A 20,233-nucleotide genomic window follows, 5' to 3' on the forward strand; every position below is an offset into this window, starting at 1 on the left:
TTGTGCCAATTCTATACACATTTGGGGTGGAATTAGGGATCAGTGTGCAGAATTGCTACAACATATTATTAAAAAGATCCCGTTTTCAGAAAAGTTTAGGTAACATAGAAAGAAATAGAAAAGTGTGACCCATTGACAGGAAAAACAGAAGACAGTAGAAACTTCTTTTGAAGGGGCCAAGGTGATGGGCTTAGCATGAAATACTTTAAGAAGCTATTTTAAATATGTTCAAAGAACTAAAGGCAATCATACAAAAAGAAAATATATGAGATATGATAAAAATATTTCATAAAATAGAGAACATTAATAAGCAGATATAAATTATTAAATAATTACCAAATAAAAATTTTAGACTGAAATTCCAGAATTCCTAGAATTTTATACCCAAAATTAAAAAAATTACTAAAGAAATCAACAACATATTTGAGATAGCAGAAGAAAAAAATTAAAATATATCAATAGAAATTATACAATCGAAACAGAAAGGAAAAAATAATTTATTGGTATTTGTTAAGGACTTCCCACAAAGAAAAAAATATGTACAGATGACCTTACTAGTGAATTCTACCAAACATTTGAAAAACTAAGTGTAATCTTAACAGACTCCTCCAAAACAAAACAAAATAGATGAAGAGGAACTGTATTACTTAGCTCGACTCTTAACTTGTTTGAGGACCATAAATGGGACCTGTAGCTTGTACCTGCTAATCCATATCTAACATGCATGAGTGTATCTCCATCTCCATTGGCCAGGCTGGTGTCCAAATTGGCAATGCCTACTGGGAGATCTATTGCCTGAGACAGGGCATCTAACCCAATAGCCAGATGCCAAGTGATAAGACCATTGGAGCAGGAGATGACTCCTTCATCACCTTCTTCAGTGAGACAGGTACTGGCAAGCATGTGTCCAAGGCCGTGTTTGTAGACTTGGAACCAATGGTCAATGATGAAGTTCACAGTAACACCTACTGCCAGTTCTTCCATCCTGAGCAGCTCATCACAGGCAAAGAAGATGCTGTCAATAACTGCCCTAGAGCACTACACCATTGGCAGAGAGATTATTGACCTTGTCTTGGACCAACTTAAAAAACCAGTCCACAGGTCTATAAAGATCCTTGGTTTTCTGTGGCTTTGGAGGAGGAAATGGTTCTGGATTCACCTCTCTGCTAATGGAATGCCTGTCTGCCAACTCTGGCAAGAAGTCCATTCTGGAGTTCACCATTTACCCAGCCTCTCAGGTTTCCACAGTTCTAGTTGAGCATTGCAATTCCATCCTCTCTAATCACATCATTCTGGAGCATTCTGTGCCTTATGGTAGACATTGAGGCCATTTAGACATCTGTCATAGAAACCTCAATATTGAACACCCTACCTAAATAGGTTGGTAGGTCAAATTGTCCTTTATCATAGCTTCCCTCAGATTTGATGGAGCTCTGAATTTTGATCTTTGATCTGACCAATGTTGATTGGTCAGAATTTCAGACCAATCTGGTCCCCTATCCCCACATCCACTTCCCCTGGCCACATATGCTTATCATGATCAGCTTTCTGTAGCAGAGATCACCAATACATGCCTTGAGCCAGCCAAATAGATGATGAAATGTCACCCTTGCCATAGTAAATACATGGCTTGATGCCTGTTGTACCATGACAACATGGTTCCCAAAGATATCAGTGACACCATTGCCACCATTAAGACCAAGTGCAGCATTCAGTTTGTGGACTAGTGCCCCACTGGCCTTAAAGTTAGTGTTAATTACCAGCCTCCCACTGGTACTTGGTGGAGACCTGGCCAAGGTACACAAGCTCTATGCAACAGCACAGCCATTGAATAAGGTCTGGGATAGCCTGAATCACACATTTGACCTGGTGTATCCCAAGCATACCTTTGTTCACTGATATGTGGGTAAGGGCATGGAAGGAGAGTTTTGTGTGGCCCAGGAGGACATGGCAGCTCTTGAGAAGGATTATGAGGAGTTTAGCATGGATTCTGTTGAAGGGGAGACTGAAGAAGGAAAGGAATTACCATTCCTTTCAGTCCTGCAACATGTCATGCTCGGAACTTTAGCCTCCACTAGCTGACAGGCATTAAAGCTTTATAGTTAGATTATCTTAACTTTTACTGTAATCATGTCTTACTTTTTCATGCATACCTGTAAGATTTTTCATTATGTTTCAAAGTAAAGGCTTTAAGAAAGAAAAAAAGTAGATGAAAAGGTACATTTTTCAACTCAATCTATGAGGCCACTATACCCTGATGTCAAAACAGATAAACACAAAAGGAAACTAAAAATTCTTGTGACTTTTTTTTTAAAGATTATATTTATTCATCAGAGATACACATAGAGAGAGGCAGAGACATAGGCAGAGAGAGAAGCAGGCTCCATGCAGGGAGCCTGATGTGAGACTCGATTCCAGGACTCTAGGATCACGCCCTGGGCCAAAGGCAGACACTCAACTGCTGAGCCACCCAGGCTTCCCCACAATTTTGTTTCTTAAGATATATATATGAAAAATCCTCAGAGTACTAGAAAACTAAATCTAACTAGCAGAATATAAAAAGGTTATAAACCATGACCCAGTAGAATTTATCCTAGGAATCCAAGTCTGGTTTAATACCCAAATATCAATGAATGTAATATACATTTTAGTAAAGTAATGGCCTTATGAAGAGGTCTTATGGTGCCCTGTAGTGTAATGTCCTCTGTCCACCAGACCTGATGCTTTAGGGGTGTCTCCTAAGTGTGTTGTATGTGCCCTACTATTGTGGTTGAGTCACATTTGCCTTCAGTTCAGTTGTCTGCAATGGTTCTCTTTGCTTGTTGTGGGCAGGGTTTGTGTGAGTGAGTGGATGTTTTTAGTGGGTGAGTCTGGAGCTCTCTTGAGTTTAGTGAGATCAGGCATTTAGCAGAGCTGAAGGGGGGCACTCTCCCTTTGTTGTTCCCTGAGAAGCTTTCATTTGTGGGTGGGGCTGCAGTCAGGCGGGGCTATCTGCCTCCAGCCCACTGCTGGGGCTGTAGTGAGACCCAGTTCAGATGCCTAAGGTTATCTTCCCCTCTCCCCAGGACAGGAGTCACTTTGGAATGGTGCTGTCTCTTGCCATAGCTAACTTACTTATGGCACCATTTTGGTTGGACTCTTGCCAGAGGTGTATTGAAGGGTATGTTCTCAGGAAGTCACTGGGGTCTAGCACTAAGGGCCAACAAGTTCCTCGTAGGTCCACTGTGGCAAATACTTGGGAAAACTTCTTCCAAGGCCAATTGTGTTGGAGCAGGCAGATTCACAAAAGTACCAGGGCCTGGACACTGTTAGCAAGCTCAGTGCAGAGTGTTGGCACTGTGCTGGTTTCTGCAGGTGTCCATGTATCTAGACTATGGGGCAGGATGGGAAATGGTGCCCACCAGCTCTTCCATTCTTAGAAATGCCTCTCAAAGAACCCAGCCTTTCCATCCCACACACGAAGATTAGTAAATTAATCTTCTTGTACATCCTAGGTGTTTTTCAAACTGCTGCATCTATGCTGTATCTCAGGTGGGCTGTTCATTGTGCTGTCTCTTCCAGAATGGGGACTCAGTTTCCTATTGCCCTCTGGTTCTCCCAGAGCTGAGTCAACTGATTTTTAAAGTTCTAGGTGTTAAATCCCACTGATTATAAAAGCCCATGAAGCTAGGCCTCTCTGGTCTTCAAAGCCAAATGTTATAGGGATTCATCTTCTCAATGTGGCCCTCCCCACCCCATGCCTGGGGTGTCCTGTATGGGGATCTACTTGTCCCCTATCTCTAAACCTATGGTGTCACTCCTTCCCGTGTCCCATGGGTCTGTTTGGCTCCTGACCATCTCTGCCCTTCCTACTTTCTTTTGTGTGGTCTCTTCTCTACATTTAACTGTGGAAAATATGCTCTGCTGGGTGTTATCTAATTGTAGGTTTTATCTAATTATGTCCATGGGCCTAGTTGAGCCCAGGATCCTCCTACTCTACCATCTTCCCCAGAAGTCCTAGTTATTACTTTTTTTACATACCTATAAATGGAACAGTATGAGGAACTCCTGTATTAGTTTTTTGTTGTTATAGCACATTGTTACGTATGTAGTGCCTTAACATAAATTTATTATCTTAAAGTCTATAGGTTAGAAGCCCAACATGGGTCTCACTGGGCTAAAATCAGAGGGAGCAGGGCTCATTTCTTTCTAGAAGCTCTCAGGAAGAATCCATTTCCTGAATTGTTTAGGTTGTTGGAAGAACTCATTCCTTGCGTTTGTAATTTTTGAGCCCATTTCCTTCATGGATGTCAGCTGAGATCCATTGTAGCTCCTAAAAGCCAGCCACATTCCTTGGGTGAAGCCCCCTCACTCTGCCTTCAAAGCCAGCAATAACAGTAAGCTGAGTCCCTCTCACTCTTCAGATCTCTCCATCTGCTCTCACACCTATCTGACTCACTCTTTTTTTTTTTCATTTTCTATTGATGTACCTGATTAGATTGAGCCTAGTCAGATAATCCAGAACAATCTCCCCATCTCAAAGTTTTTAACTTTAATCACATCTTCAAAGGTTTTTTTTTTTTTTTTTTTTTTTTTTTTTTTTTGCCATATAACATAACATATACACACATTCTGGGGATTAGGAATTAGATGACTTTAGGGACCATTATTCTGCCTATCGCACCGTAACTGACATGCATGTGCGAAAAGAAGCCCTGGACCAGGATAGATAGTCTCTGAGAGAAAGGCTCTGGTGCATCAAGAGTACAGTAGATGACTTGAAAAGGGAGGAAGGTGCAGGAAACACTGTCCTACCTCGGATGGAAAGCAAAGGTTGAAAGAAGAGATACCTCCAGAGGCTATGATTGGCCATTCAGAGACTTTTAGTATAGTAGTCCTCAAAGAGAAGTGCCCAGGGCTAACTGTGGCTTCCTTGGATATATACATCCGAAATGCATGTAACCCTTGAACCAGAAACCCCTTCACAGAAACAATAAGCATTGGGGAAGTTTATGAAGGCACATGTGTTTTAAATTGTCCTGCTCCTGCCCCTCACTGTAATACCTAGCATAACCTCACTTAATAGCACTCTCTTGACAGTTGTTTACATAGACCTTTGAAAATTAGGAGTTGATATTGGGATATGCCTTACAATGGACATAAAATGGCAAATTAAAATTTCCCCCTGAAGATTAGAGTTTACCTAAAATTTGCAGACTATATTTCCAAGCTGAAACCTGGAATAATTGCCAATTCTCTATAATTATAGTAATAATATAGTCATATTCTTTCAGCTCAAAAGTGGATGTGACAGGATGTTTGGTGTACTTGTTTCACATTTATATAGATTTCACATTCCATGCCAGTGCAAAAGTGGAATTTCTCATTTTAACTGGATTATATTCCATTCTTCTAAAATCCTTAAACTCAATTCTGCAGCCAGTTATGAACCAAATGTCTCACCGGGAAAAAGATTTTTCAGTGCTTACAACTCTAAATTTAAGCTTCAGGACTCTAGTGTTAAATGGCTGTAATTCATGCCAAGTGTCAGAACCATTGTAATGAGAAACAGTGAGACATAGTGCCATCGTTACATGTCATTTGTAAAGTACCAAAAATATCTTCAATGTCAGTGTTAATGCTATAATTGCAGGGGCCATTGGTGACATGTTAGAGTCAATACTTTAATCTGAAGAGGCCATCATCATTAATTGGTTGTACTCACTGGCTAAGAAATGACTCCATTTTCATAGCTCAAAATCAAAGTGGTTTTGCAGTCTTTGTGGAAGTTCTAAGCCTTTCTTTTCAAAGTCATTGACTAAGCCTTATTTTCATGATGAGTTCAGCATGAAAGCAGAAGCAAGAGTAATTTCATACTCTTAATGACTTTTTTCTTTAATACTTAAACAGGAATTATTGCTTTTTAAAGGATCCTTTGCTTTTATATTAAAATTTTAAGCTCAAACATTAGTACTTCATTAAACTGTTTTTGAGTTTTCTGATATAATAAGGTCTAATGGCTTAATTTAATTAAGCAAACATAACATTTAGCAGGCATGCTGTATTTTCCCCAAACTACTGATTTTCAATCTTTAAATTCTTGAGGGATAAGATAGTTCTGCATTCAGATCTTTTACCACATAACATCTTGCACCATATAATTAAAACTTTGTGTTTGTTTCCAGATAAACTACCTGATTTAGGCCTACCTCTTTCCTGTGATAATAGAGATGTAAATTGAAAGAAAGCAGTCAAGAACTGGTGAAAATTTGAAATAGCCCCTATGGAGATTTGAAAACGGGATCAATTAGGAAAAAACAAAAGGATTTGCAATTAGAGAACAGGTTGCAAAAGCTACAGCTTTTCCATTTGTAGCAGAACTAATAAGTAAGATTGTGGGATATTTTTTTGCCCTCAAAGCAATGCTCAATGTCACAATAACATGATAAAAACAAGAGGATAGATGCAAGGGATATTTATGAATAAACAATACTTGATGATCTGTTGGAATAAGAATCAGGACTGTCTAGGATGACTCCAGGGTTTCTGGCTTGGGAAATTTGTGGCTTGTAATGCTTTCCTAACATAGAAATCTCAAGATAAGATGAAAATGTGGTAAGATGCAGAAGGTAATTTGCCTTCAGTCTCTTGAGGTCAAGCTACTTGAGAGACTTCCAGGTGGAAAGACTACAAAATGCAGGCACTTAAGATCAAAATAAAATGAAATGTGTTCAGTTTTGGCTGCTACTTGTTGAGTAAACTGGGCCTTGGCAAAGAACGCTTATTCCTTTAGGACTCAGGGTCTTTATCTTAGATGAGGAAAAATAAAAAGAAGTTATTCTGTAGTACACTTATGACACATTCTCAAGAGAATGGTGTTGACATTTCTATAATCACACAGTCTGAAGCAGTTCCCAGAAGATTATTAAATATATAGGGTCTGATGGAGGATCCATACTATTTCCTGTCTAACTTCTAAAAATATGTCATGTATGGAACTGTCTCATTCAACTGTGCTCAAATATGGAGGTTGTTAACAGTTACTTAACATATTTTTATTTTTCTAATGGGAACAAAAGAGCTATGTCTTCCTATTGGCAGATTTAATTATTCTTCATTTTTGTAATGTTTGTCATCTCTGTGAATAGATTGCCACTTGTGTAATCAGGTAGAAAAAAAGGTTTATAATATTAATAGAAATTACACTAATATGTGTTGCAATTTTGGCATACCACATATATTCAAATTTTGTATATTTTGGGCTTTAGAGGTCATAATTTTACCTGAAAATATCAGACAAAAGCAAAACCTACCTGTAAAGCCACTCTTTTCTGAGAAAGATATAAAGTAAGGAGTGAAAATTTAGCTCTCCTGTTTCTTTTGCAGAGGTGACCACAACTAACAATCCTTGCATTGTTTCAGTTCTTGAAAACAAACTCAATAGGGTGGAGGAAAGTGATCCCAGATAGAATAATGGAAGTAATGCATAAGAAGTAAAAAGCAGGGGCACCTAGGTGATGCAGTCAGGTGGGTGTCTGACGCTGGATTTAGGCTCTCAGGTCAGACCTCAGCGTCATGAGATAGAACCACACCTCGAGCCCCACCCTGGGCTCCATGCTCAGTGGGGAGTCTGCTTCTCTCCCTCTCCCTTTCCCTCTGCTCATGTGCTCTCTCTCTCTCTCTCTCTCTCTCTCTGCTCATATGGTCTCTGTCTCACACTCTCCCCCCACCAAATAAAAACAAATAAGTCTTTTTAAAATATTTTATTTATTCATGAGAGACTCACAGAGAGAGGCAGAGATTTAGGCAGAAGTAGTTTCCATGCACGAAGCCCAATGTGGAACTCAATCCCAGGCCTCTGGGATCATGCCCTGAGCCAAAGGCAGACACTTAACCTCTGAGCCACCCAGGCATCCCACAAATAAATCTTTTTTTTAAAAAAGGAAGTTAAAAGCAAATGTAGAAAAGGTAAATATGAAAGATTATGCCAGATTTCAGGTTGTACTACAAAGCTGTGGTCATCAAGACAGTGTGGTACTGGCACAAAAACAGACACATAGATCAATGGAACAGAATAGAGAACCCAGAAGTGGACCCTGAACTTTATGGTCAACTAATATTCGATAAAGGAGGAAAGACTATCCACTGGAAGAAAGACAGTCTCTTCAATAAATGGTGCTGGGAAAATTGGACATCCACATGCAGAAGAATGAAACTAGACCACTCTCTTTCACCATACACAAAGATAAACTCAAAATGGATGAAAGATCCAAATGTGAGACAAGATTCCATCAAAATCCTAGAGGAGAACACAGGCAACACCCTTTTTGAACTCGGCCACAGTAACTTCTTGCAAGATACATCCACGAAGGCAAAAGAAACAAAAGCAAAAATGAACTATTGGGACTTCATCAAGATAAGAAGCTTTTGCACAGCAAAGGATACAGTCAACAAAACTAAAAGACAACCTATAGAATGGGAGAAGATATTTGCAAATGACATATCAGATAAAGGGCTAGTTTCCAAGATCTATAAAGAACTTATTCAACTCAACACCAAAGAAACAGACAATCCAATCATGAAATGGGCAAAAGACATGAACAGAAATCTCACAGAGGAAAACATAGACATGGCCAACATGCACATGAGAAAATGCTCTGCATCATTTGCCATCAGGGAAATACAAATCAAAACCACAATGAGATACCACCTCACACCAGTGAGAATGAGGCAAATTAACAAGGCAGGAAACAACAAATGTTGGAGAGGATGCGGAGAAAAGGGAACCCTCTTACACTGTTGGTGGGAATGTGAACCGGTGCAGCCACTCTGGAAAATTGTGTGAAGGTTCCTCAAAGAGTTAAAAATAAACCTGCCCTACGACCCAGCAATTGCACTGTTGGGGATTTACCCCAAAGTTACAGATGCAATGAAACGCCGGGACACCTGCACCCCGATGTTTCTAGCAGCAATGTCCACAATAGCCAAACTGTGGAAGGAGCCTCGGTGTCCATCGATAGATGAATGGATAAAGAAGATGTGGTTTATGTATACAATGGAATATTACTCAGCCATTAGAAACAACAAATACCCACCATTTGCTTCAACATGGATGGAACTGGAGGGTATTATGCTGAGTGAAGTAAGTCAGTCGGAGAAGGACAAACATTATATGTTCTCATCCATGTGGGGAATATAAATAATAGTGAAAGGGAATATAAGGGAAGGGAGAAGAAATGTGTGGGAAATATCAGAAAGGGAGACAGAACGTAAAAACTGCTAACTCTGGAAAACGAACTAGGGGTGGTAGAAGGGGAGGAGGGTGTGGGGTGGGAGTGAGTGGGTGACGGGCACTGGGGGTTATTCTGTATGTTGGTAAATTGAACACCAATAAAAAATAAATTAAAAAAAAGAAAGATTACCAATTGTTTAAAGCAATAATGTTAACAAATCACTGCAGTGTGGATAACATATCTGACAGTAAAATGTATAATAGAAGGAAATCAGCCAGAGGAGTTTAAGTAGAGTTAAAACAAATGTTTTACATTATATTGGACCTTGTCTGATTTAAGGTACATGGTAATAAGTTATGGATGCCTTTTGTAATTTCTTAAGTAACCAGTAAAAGAATGACAAAGTCATGGTAAGTCAGATAACAGAAGAAATACAATGAAATATTAAAACATTCAATTAGGGCAGCCCAGGTGGCTCAGCGGTTTAGCGCCGCCTTCAGCCCAGGGCCTGATCCTGGAGACCTGGGATCGAGTCCCACATCGGGCTCCCTGCATGGAGCCTGCTTCTCCCTCTGCCTGTGTCTCTGCCTCTCTCTCTCTGTGTCTCTCTCTGTGTCATAAATAAAATAAAAATAAATCTTAAAAAAAATAAAAAAATAAAAATAAAAATAAAACATTCAATTAATGCAAAAATATCAAGAGAGGAGAAATAAAAGGCCTAATAAAAGATACTGCAAATGGAACAAAATGAACAAGATTTTATAGCCCAATGCACATGTATACACATATATACACACAGAGACATATATGCTATGTAAACATGATATGTAAGCAAAAACATAGCTGGTTTGGGTGTGCTAATATATTATATATTATTATATTTTCAATTTAAAGGTAAAAGTAACAGGAAAGATAAAGAGGGACATTTTGTAGTGATAGGTAACAACAGGAATATATAACATTAATAAATTTATATAAGCTTAATAATACAGCTTTTAAAATATATAAACTCAAAAGTGACAAACCAAAAATAAGAGCTCAATAAATCCACAATGTAAGTGGGAGATTTTTAAACGTTTGTCTTGGTAACATATAGAAAAAGAAGACAGATATAGCACATTTAAACATTATAATTAACCAATTTGACCTAATTGAGATTACATCCAACACATGCAGAAAAATATATCTTTTTCAAGTGTACTTAAAACATTTATCAAAATGTTCTGGACCATGAATCATGTTTTGTGAATACTGTCGAATTAAGTCAGGGCTCAATAAGGCAAAAAAAAAAAAAAAAAAAAAAAAACTAGAAAATATTTGTGGAAATGAATCATAATATTTCTAACTAACCTATAGTGAAATAAAAAGTCAATCACAAGGGGTAGAAAATATTCTGAACTCAGTGATGATGAAAATATAGCAAATCAAAATGTTGTAGATGCAGCCAAGGCAATAATTAAGATGGGAAACTCCCATCCTCTAGTCCTGGGATCCACAGATGCACTTCAAGGTCAGGATGTGAGAGACAGTGTGCCTTCGTATACCTTTCAAAGCAGCTTGGAGGCCAAGCATCTTGAGAAAATATTCTTCAGGTCCCCTTTGCAGGCACAATTAATATCTTTTCCCATTTGTTTCATGATGAAGACCACTATCCAGCATTTGGCTGAGACTTCTACCTCACTTTCCCATCAGGTTATTAACTTTGTCACAGGAAATTGAATCATAAAATTTAGAGCCTTACCTACTATGTATTTCACCCCATAAAATCAAATCACACATATCAACAAAATAAAAGTCAATACTAAATTTCAGATGCACATGTTTGAAGACTGAAATTGATATGATTTCAAACAGAGGCAATAACATATAAAGCTGACCTCCAATCATAGTGCTTAGATGGCTCTCTGAAGATTTCCAGTCCCCTCTCTGGACAGATGCAAGGTGCTCTGGAGAATTAATCAGCAAAAAATCAAATGTATCAGTCATTTGAGCCGGGCTGCTTCCTAGACTGCTGGCATTTGAACAAAAGAGGTAGCTGGCAAGATTAACAAAATCATTCTGTTTCATTTTTATAAATTTAGCCAGAAAGGCTCACTGGTTTTTAAAGAAGTAAGGAGATTAAGATATTTCAAGACACAGAAATCAAGTGAGAAACATGGAAAAAATTCTCTCTGTTCAGCCAGGCATAATAAACATCACAATTAATAAAAGCATGTTAAATTATCCTTAATCATTAAAATTAACTTATATTATACATTCTTTCCATTTTCTATCTTTAATTACTTCAACTTTAATTAGCACCAGTATTATTTTTTCTTAATCACTTTCATAAAAATGAAAGTTATCTCTAAATGAGTCCATTACATTGGATTCTCTTAAATCCCCAATCATATTTCATTTGTTAGGCAAATATTAACTTGATTGATAAAAATCAGATAATCCTTATTTTCCTCTGTGTTCTAGAGGATTTCAGAGGGTTTCCAGATACTGGTGTTATTTTTTTTTAAGATTTTATTTATTTATTTATGAGAGACAGAGAAAGAGGTGGAGACATAGGCAGAGGGAGAAGCAGACTCCCTGCAGGGAGCCTGATGCAGGACATACTCCCAGGACCCTGGGATCAAGACCTGAGCCAAAGGCAGATGCTCAACCACTAAACCACCCAGGCATCTCTGGTGTTATTTTCTTCCTAAGATGAGTTTATTTTTTTTTAATAATTTGGAAACTAAAGTATTTATTTCATGTCCACATATTCATGCTAGATAAATTGCATAGTTCTAGGTATGACAATAATTTCTGCATGGGAAATACCAGGTCATCTCCTCACACACAAAAGAAAAATCATGCTAAAACTAATGTTTTTCAAACCGTGGTTCTGAATCCACTTGCATTTGTTACAAATGCTGATGCATAGCTCCTACCCCAAACTTACTGAATAAAAAGTAGGGGGAGGAGCAGACGCTTGTATTTTTAATAAGCTCTTCAGGTGAATTCTTATTTACACTCTGGGGCATAAGAATGCTGAAACAAATAGCTAGAATGCAGCATTTTAGTTTTATATAAATTATATCCTTAAAAAATACAGTGAACTGACAAATTCAGTGTCTAGAGTGAGATTTTAAAAAATTCAATCTATTTATAAAAAGTTTGGAATAGCATCTGAGTTCTCTCATAGAACCAGAATGGTTAAATTAATAATATTCGTATTCTCCTCAATTCAAGAAAAAATAGCTTCTAGGATCTTATGAGAATTAAAGATTAAACCTGTTCTGCAGGATGCCTGGGTAACTCAGTTGTTAAAAAATCTTCCTTAGGTTCAGGTCATAATCTCAGGGTGCTGGGATTGAGCCCTGAGTCAGGCTCCCCGCGCTCTCTCTCTCCCTCTACTCCCCTGCTAATTCTCTCTCTCTCTCTCTCTCTCTCGCTTTCTCTCTCTCTCTCAAATAAATAAATAAAATATTTAAAAAATTAAAGCTGTTCTGCACACACACCATTCCTAGTTACCCCAGAGATGGGACCTTCACCTTGTCAAAATGACAATAAAAACCACATGCAAATAAAGTAAATGAAATTGGGAGGAGGAGCCTCGCTTATTCTAGGTAGGCTAGAAAAGATGCTGAGCCAAGCCAAACTGAGGCCATGAGAAGAATAGGAGTGATGTATAAAACACTTGAGTCTGCATAGCTAAGAAACAGAGCGACCTTTATTCCATGTATTGCTGAGTTGTTATTTAGTGACAATCCGGTAGTTTTGGCATTAAATAATCCATTGTGTCTCAATATGTCCACTCTCTTACTGGGTTAATTCACTGACCTCTGTACTAGGAAAGACACCTAAGATTAGAGACAATGGACTTGGAAAAGATAAGTGTAAGTAGCCCAGGCAACTTGTTGCTTTACATGGCTCTACTCCCTGTTCTTTAGACCCAGATCCTAAGTCCCCTTAGGAGTAAGGGGTAAGGAGCTGCCCAAAATATAAATGCCAGTGCTTTCATTCAGATGGATAGCCTTTATTACCACGTTTTATTCTCTGCACAGATTTTAAAACTCAGAGTAATACACGTACGTTTTAAAAGGCTGACTATAAGGGCATGTGCGTGGCTCAGTCGGTTAAGCAGCTCGCTCTTGATTTGTGCTCAGGTCATGATCTCGGGGTCCTGGATCCAGCCCCTCATGGACTTCTGTGGTCAAAAGGAAGTCAACTTGCTCACTCTCTCTATATATAAAATAAATAAACTTTTTTTTTAAGTCTAACTATAATGAAAAGCAATTGACCCTTTCCTTACTGTTTGCTATTCTCATATCCCTCTCCCTTACATTTTGTAGCATTTTTTTTTCTGAAATCTACCTACTTGTTTATAAATGGGAGGGTTAACTCCTATTTCTTGAATTACCAATTTAAGACATTAACAATTCTCTTCTATTTTACAAGAAGATGATTTAGATTTTCCTTTATTTGTTCTTTTTAAATGACAGCCTCTCCCTCTTCTGCTATACCTTGGGAACCCTTGCGTATAGAGGCTCTAGTTCAATTTCTGCATCAAATAAACCTCTATTCTCTTGCAGGGAGTAAGAGAGGCAGCTGCATGGCTGCACAAGATTGGGAAGGAACCTCAAGGTTCTTACAAAGACTTGTAGTTTATCCTCCTCATTGTTTATCTCAACTGTACCTGGTCCTCTAGCATGAGAACCCTTTCAGTGAGAACTATCTTGCTTGCCTCTGACATCCCTTTCATCCCTTATCTACTTTCCAGCTTCTAAAACCATGCTGTCATCTCCAATCTGACTTGTTTTAGAATTTAAAACATTTTTTTTTTTTTACTGCCACTTGGCCAGGTTGTAGAAAGAAGCAAATGTACATGCATATGTACAGTACCCCATGTTTAACCCTAAATCTACTGAATAGAAAGTATAATCCCTTTCTTGCTTCATTGGATCACTTTTGTATAAATGAAGTCACCAGTGGTTTTCTTTTTTTGGATCAGTTTAATTTAATCTTATAGACAATAATCTTATTGCTTTAATTCTGACAATGCAGCGAGAGTACAGTAAAACAGGCACTCTCATACATTGATCATGATCATGTAAATTGGTACAACCCTTTTGGAAAACAGTTTAGTTTCAGTATATATTTAATTCAGTACATATTTAAAAGCATTTAAATTTTAATGCTATTGGGGCCCATAAAACTCTACTTCTAAAAACTTATTCTAAGGAAACAATCTTAAATACAAGAATAAGAAAATTATGCACAAAGATACTTATCATGCACTTATAAGAAAATAAAACAGATAATAATCTACTATCAGTAAGAAAATGGCTAAATAAGTTAAGGTATAAACACCCAATAGAATACTATATAGGTATTTAAACAACAAAGATGGAAATAGGGCTAAAGGTCAACTCAAAAGAGTTGTAGCCTCAGTGAGAAAGGGGTTTTTAGAGATAGAACAAAACCTGGTAAATATGCTTATTGAGGATATATTTGTATATTATTAGCATGTTGGAGTTTTAAAAACAGTGATTTGGTCTTGGACAAAACATTAATTATTGGAGGTACCTTCTAATTTTTAAGAATTAATTCTTAGAAAAGTAGAAGCTGTGATTTACAAAATAGAATCCAAGTACTTGAAAAACACAAGTCAGTTTGGTTCAAAAGGATTTGGGGTATATTGAAATCAGCATAACTTATTTTTAAAGCAGTGCTAAATAGCCTCTGGATGTCTACTTTGATAATGATACATGAATATTCTTACTCCAGGGGCCAGTGCAACTAATTACTTTGGAACATTGGTGTTTTAAATTTATGCCAGCATCCTCTTTCTTGAGAAGAGTGAGAACCATCTGATATAAATAAACTCAACCCATTTGTTCACATTATTTCTAGCTGATACAGATATGCAGCAAAGGGATTCCCAAACTTATAATTGGTAAGCTACAAAGAATATTTGGAATCTCATTAAAATCTATATTCTAGAATTCAACTCTCCTGTACCCTAAGTCAACTGTTCTTTGCACTTGACTTTATTGTCATTTCACTAGACTGAAAAAGCTTCCCTAAATGATGATCAACTGTAATGCAGAGATTAACCTCTCACTTCCTGGTAATGATTTTAGAGTATTAAAAAGCTACAGTGAGCCTGAAGCAAGTGAGAACATTAATGATCAATTATGTTTGAACAAAGTTTATGATTGAAATTCAATGACTGAAGCCATTGTGACAACATTACTCTAATAATCAGAATGGCTTAATGGCCTATGTCAAAGTGGAATATCACCATATATCATTTATATCATCTTGCAAGCACTGAGAAAATAACTAACTTGAGATATTTTATGCTGGTTGACTCCTTGCAAGGATTGTTTATTTAAAATGAGGTAAGTGGAAATTCTTCCTTACTGATTCTACTGACTACTTCAGTCATACTAATGATCTGTACTTCAGTGCCTATGATAAAAATTTGACCCGAATTAATTTTGTGCCTTGAGTGATTCTCCAATGTAGACAGAATTCCATCTTAGTGGGCTACTATCATAGTATTTTATTCTATGCAATGACTAATTCAATTTTCCAAATGAAATACTCTATTAATGCGACTTTGGTGCTGTAAATATAATCTATTAAAAGAAAGCCTTATAAATATATATATGAATGATTGAAAGCCCCTCTCTATAAATCTGTTTAAAATACTATCCTTTTAGTTTATTGCATGTCAGTACAATGATCTATGAATATGTATTTAATATTATAATATTAAGTGCATCGTGATTTTTTTTTCTTAGTATCAAGAGATATCACTACCATGAGGAGTAGAGATAAAATTATACTAGGAATGTGGGATGTGAATAGATTCCTTTCTTTTAGTTGTGTGTGCTAGTGGCAATACTATAGTCATCTTCCTTAGACCCAGTCATGTAGTGATTTGGGAAAGGAAAAAGGGAAAGAAATGTGTAACCTTGGGAAACCCCAAGGCTTACCAGAAATGAGACATATTCCTTAATGAAATGTCAGGTCCTTGTGATAAGGTGGAAAAGAGAAATAAAACTGCATTGAGAATAAGATTTAAGTCAGTAATTCTACTGTGCTACTAGCTGTCAAATTTCCACAGGATGAGCTCTTTTTAAAAGGAAAAATAAATTTTTCTATACTCACAACTTATCAATATGGCATTTTGAAAAATATGCCCAATTTTATTGTAAATATATTCAAATATACTTGCTCTCTTCCTTTAAGACTCTAATCAAATAACTCTTGTTTAGAGTTTCTTTTGATATATTTCTTCTCCTCAGTAGATTGTTGCTCAGATTACAGGATCCCACTAGTATTTGTACTTAATTAATTTCAGCAAGTAGTTCACTATTGTGTAGTAATTTGTGTTCATGTCTATTTCTTCCACTAAACCAGGAGTTCTTTAATGTCTGGACTAACTTATTTTTAGGTTCCAAGTAAAGATCACAGTGCCATATTGACAATTCTAAATAAATGTTTTAAAATAATGATTTGGTTATCAGCAAATATCAAATCCCTACCATGTGCCAAGAGCAAGGGTAGGCAGTGGGGATTCTGAGTGAAAGAGATAGCCCTTAATGGAATTTACATACTAATGTAAGATAGAATACAATACATAAATTACATATCTATATATGATACATATATAATCTGTTCACATCAGAAGAGTTTACTGTTTGTCGTAACCAAAATCTGGTGGTAGACAGTTGGGCCCCAGAACTCCCTCTTAGAACAGTTACTTTAGGAAGCTTATAATTATAAATCCTTCTCTGCCTCCTAGAGATTTAAATCTCCTACCACCCAGAGCTGTATTCTCAAGGACCTGAGAACCAGTGTCTCTTTGAGGTAAAAGCATTCAAAGAGGTAACTCTCACTCTTGTTCCCAGTCCTTGTTGGAGGGAAAGGACCCAACGCAGCAACCTTGTTTTAACTTGCAATACTGCCTCCAGTCATGAAGATACAGCTGTTTGTTTATCTTCTGGATAAACTTCAGTGAAAGAACCCATACAGCCTAGTCACAGGAACTCACCACTCTCTATACCCTCAATGCCTTACCTAAGCATATCTCAGTCTTGAAAAAGTCTCCTGCCTTTTGTTTCATGAAGTTGAGTCACACTGGATCCTCTTTGCTAAAGCAATAGTCATTACTGAATAACATCTATCCTCAGCACTTTGGTGTCTGGCTTTATCTTTGACAAATGTGTATGTGGAGAATGAACTCTTAGGCAGAGGAAAAGGCTCTCAGGTTGAAGTTTGCTTGGTGGTTTTGAGGAACAGGAGAGGCCAGAGAGGCAAAATCAGAGTGAAAGAGGGCAAAGTGGTGGGAATGAGCTCAGAATTTGATTGGTATGCCCTCAGTAGAACTTTGGATCTTAGGTGAATAAGATAGACAGACATTGGAGGAACTTCAGCAAGGAATATCATGATCTGACTTACTCTCCAAATATTACTCTGGCTGTGGAATGAAGCCAGACTGGTGGCAAGCTGGGGACCAAAATGGAAGGATTGCTGATTAGGAGGTGATGGGAATGTTCAGAAGAGAAACAGCATGGGTTAGACTATGTTGTTGGTTGTGATGAAGGTGTTGAGAAGTTGTCAGGCTCTGTATAGACTATGGAAGGAAAGCTAACAGAATTTGCCACCAGATTGCATTTGGAGTGTTAGAGAAAAAAAGAAGTCTTTCCTACATGAACAACAAGAAATAGATTCCGTAGGAGAAATAAATACACATATTCTCACAGTTAAATTATAAGAAGCCATTCTTTTAGAAGGAACAATATCTTACGCTTCACACAATCGCTAATTTGTAATAATTGGCAACCAAAGTACCTACCAAAACTTGTCAGAAGATTTTGAATTTCAGTGCATGTCCTCTGAGTCATGCATTTTCAGAATAGTTAGATTCACACAAAGATCATCTACTACGTAGCATTGTTTTCATAAGCATATCTTCCTGGTCAGGTGTGGAGAGTGTTCTGTGCCCTCCAGTCTTTCATACACTTTTTATTTAAAAAAAAAAATCAAGTTACCTCATCTACCAGCCATAACAGTGGTCCTCTTAGCACCAGCTGTGCTAATTGCTATCCTCTTAGATTGAATGCATCATTAGACCAAATGCATGAGAAATTTTCCACAAATCAGGCATTCTAATTCTGTATTAGAGGTCACTGATATGACCCATAGGCAAAAAATAGTTCATAGTAAATAAGCTAGTCTGGCATACTTAATTTGTAAAAAAAGAAAAATTGTAACTTAAGACCATGGGAGAAATTTCTTTGATGGCATGTAAACAAGTTCCTCACTCAATGATTTTGCTCCCCTTCACTAGGGATTACAGACAATATTTTGAATACTTAAGGCCTATACTATTCTGAAAAAATAATAGGAAATATATCTAGGAGAGACCATTTAAAAGTGTTCCTATAGCCAAAAATTTTCTAAAGCCTTTGTACTGAATCCGGGAAACATAGAGTTTAGAAAAAGGATTAAAAAAAGATCTCAGGTTTCAAATAAAATCCCTGCATCTAAAATATAATCCCAAATAAAACCATTTAAAAAACAACAATCTAGGAACCTGTTAATCTCCATTTTGGATCTGGGATAGTACCACTCATTCATGCATGCAGTGAAATGGTACTAAGATCCTACTATATGCCAGTCCTAGTGTTATACACTGGATAAGTCAGTGTGCTCATCTTAACTCCCAATAGAAACCTCATCCTCTCAGCCTACTGACTAAACCCAACATTTGTTTAATTACTTTCTTTATGCACAGCACTTATCTTTAGTGTCTGAAACCATTCACGTTTATGTTGAATCCAGACACTGACCTCAAATTTAGTTTTACGAACTAACAAATTCTGAATTTACTACTGTGAAAAATGGATTGTAAAGAAATGATACCTAAATCCTTTTTCTGTATTCCTCTTTCAGAATGTACTAACATTTTAGTTTATTTAGAATAATGTAATAACTGAGTAGCACCTGGCAGACTCAACAGTAGAGCATGTGACTCTTGCTTGATCTTGGGGTTGAAAATTCAAGCCCCATATTAGGTATAGAGATTACTTAAAAATAAAATCTTAAAGACCTTATGTATTCGTCTTTTATTCATTTCTCTATCTTCCCTATAGGGAATGTTAGTAGGATCATTAAAATAACTGTGAACATTTTTAAGGTCTTTATGAGATATTAAACATTTTGGTTTATATATACTGAGGAAAAAATTAAAGGCAATTTATTATTGTCTGAATATCTCCTGATAATTTGTTCACATTATCATCAGAATATTTTAAAATAGATACATTATATTTATAAAGTGTTTACTTTCGTTAAATCACAATTACATATCAACGGTTTTTACCTAACAAATATCCTATATAAGAAACTATCATTTTTTTCAGTTCCATCCACGTTGAAGCAAATGGTGAGTATTTGTCGTTTCTAATGGCTGAGTAATATTCCATTGTATACATAAACCATATCTTCTTTATCCATTCATCTTTCGATGGATACCGAGGCTCCTTTCAAATGAAGAAACTTAAGCAGAGAACAGCTGTAAAAAAGTGCTTACTGAAGGTAATTTCCATTCTTTGTTTTCTTTCCATAACAAGAGATCTCATACAACTAAGTGCAGAGTTTAAAATGACCTCAATCCTTGATTGCATTAGTATGAACTACTCCTGTCTTAATTGCCTAAAAAAAAAAAAAAAAAAAAAAAACAAAGGAAAAAAGAAAAGGATGCCATGTAAAAAAAAAAATTCTAGGTACTTATATTAGCTCTATGTTTTTATATGTAACAGTCAATCTTACAAAATTAACCAAAAGGGAGAAGAGAAGAGAAGAAATAACAGCAGAAATTGATTGACAGGAGAACCAAATGATAAAGTGGATAAGTTTCCTTATCCATTTATCTACTGAAGGACATCTTAGCTGCTTTCAACTTTTGGCAGTTGTGAATAAAACTGCTATAAATATCCATTTATATTGGATTTTGTATGGCCAAAATTTTC

General features: G+C 36.8%; 1 pseudogene; it reads left to right on the forward strand.

Annotated features, from left to right (window-relative positions):
- The first annotated feature begins 720 nt into the window (after positions 1–720).
- On the forward strand, positions 721–2,082 carry LOC100685135 (annotated as a pseudogene).
- Positions 2,083–20,233: the final 18,151 nt, after the last annotated feature.

This window comes from Canis lupus, chromosome 8 (genome assembly GCF_011100685.1).
Source record: "Canis lupus familiaris isolate Mischka breed German Shepherd chromosome 8, alternate assembly UU_Cfam_GSD_1.0, whole genome shotgun sequence".
Lineage (NCBI taxonomy): Eukaryota > Metazoa > Chordata > Mammalia > Carnivora > Canidae > Canis > Canis lupus.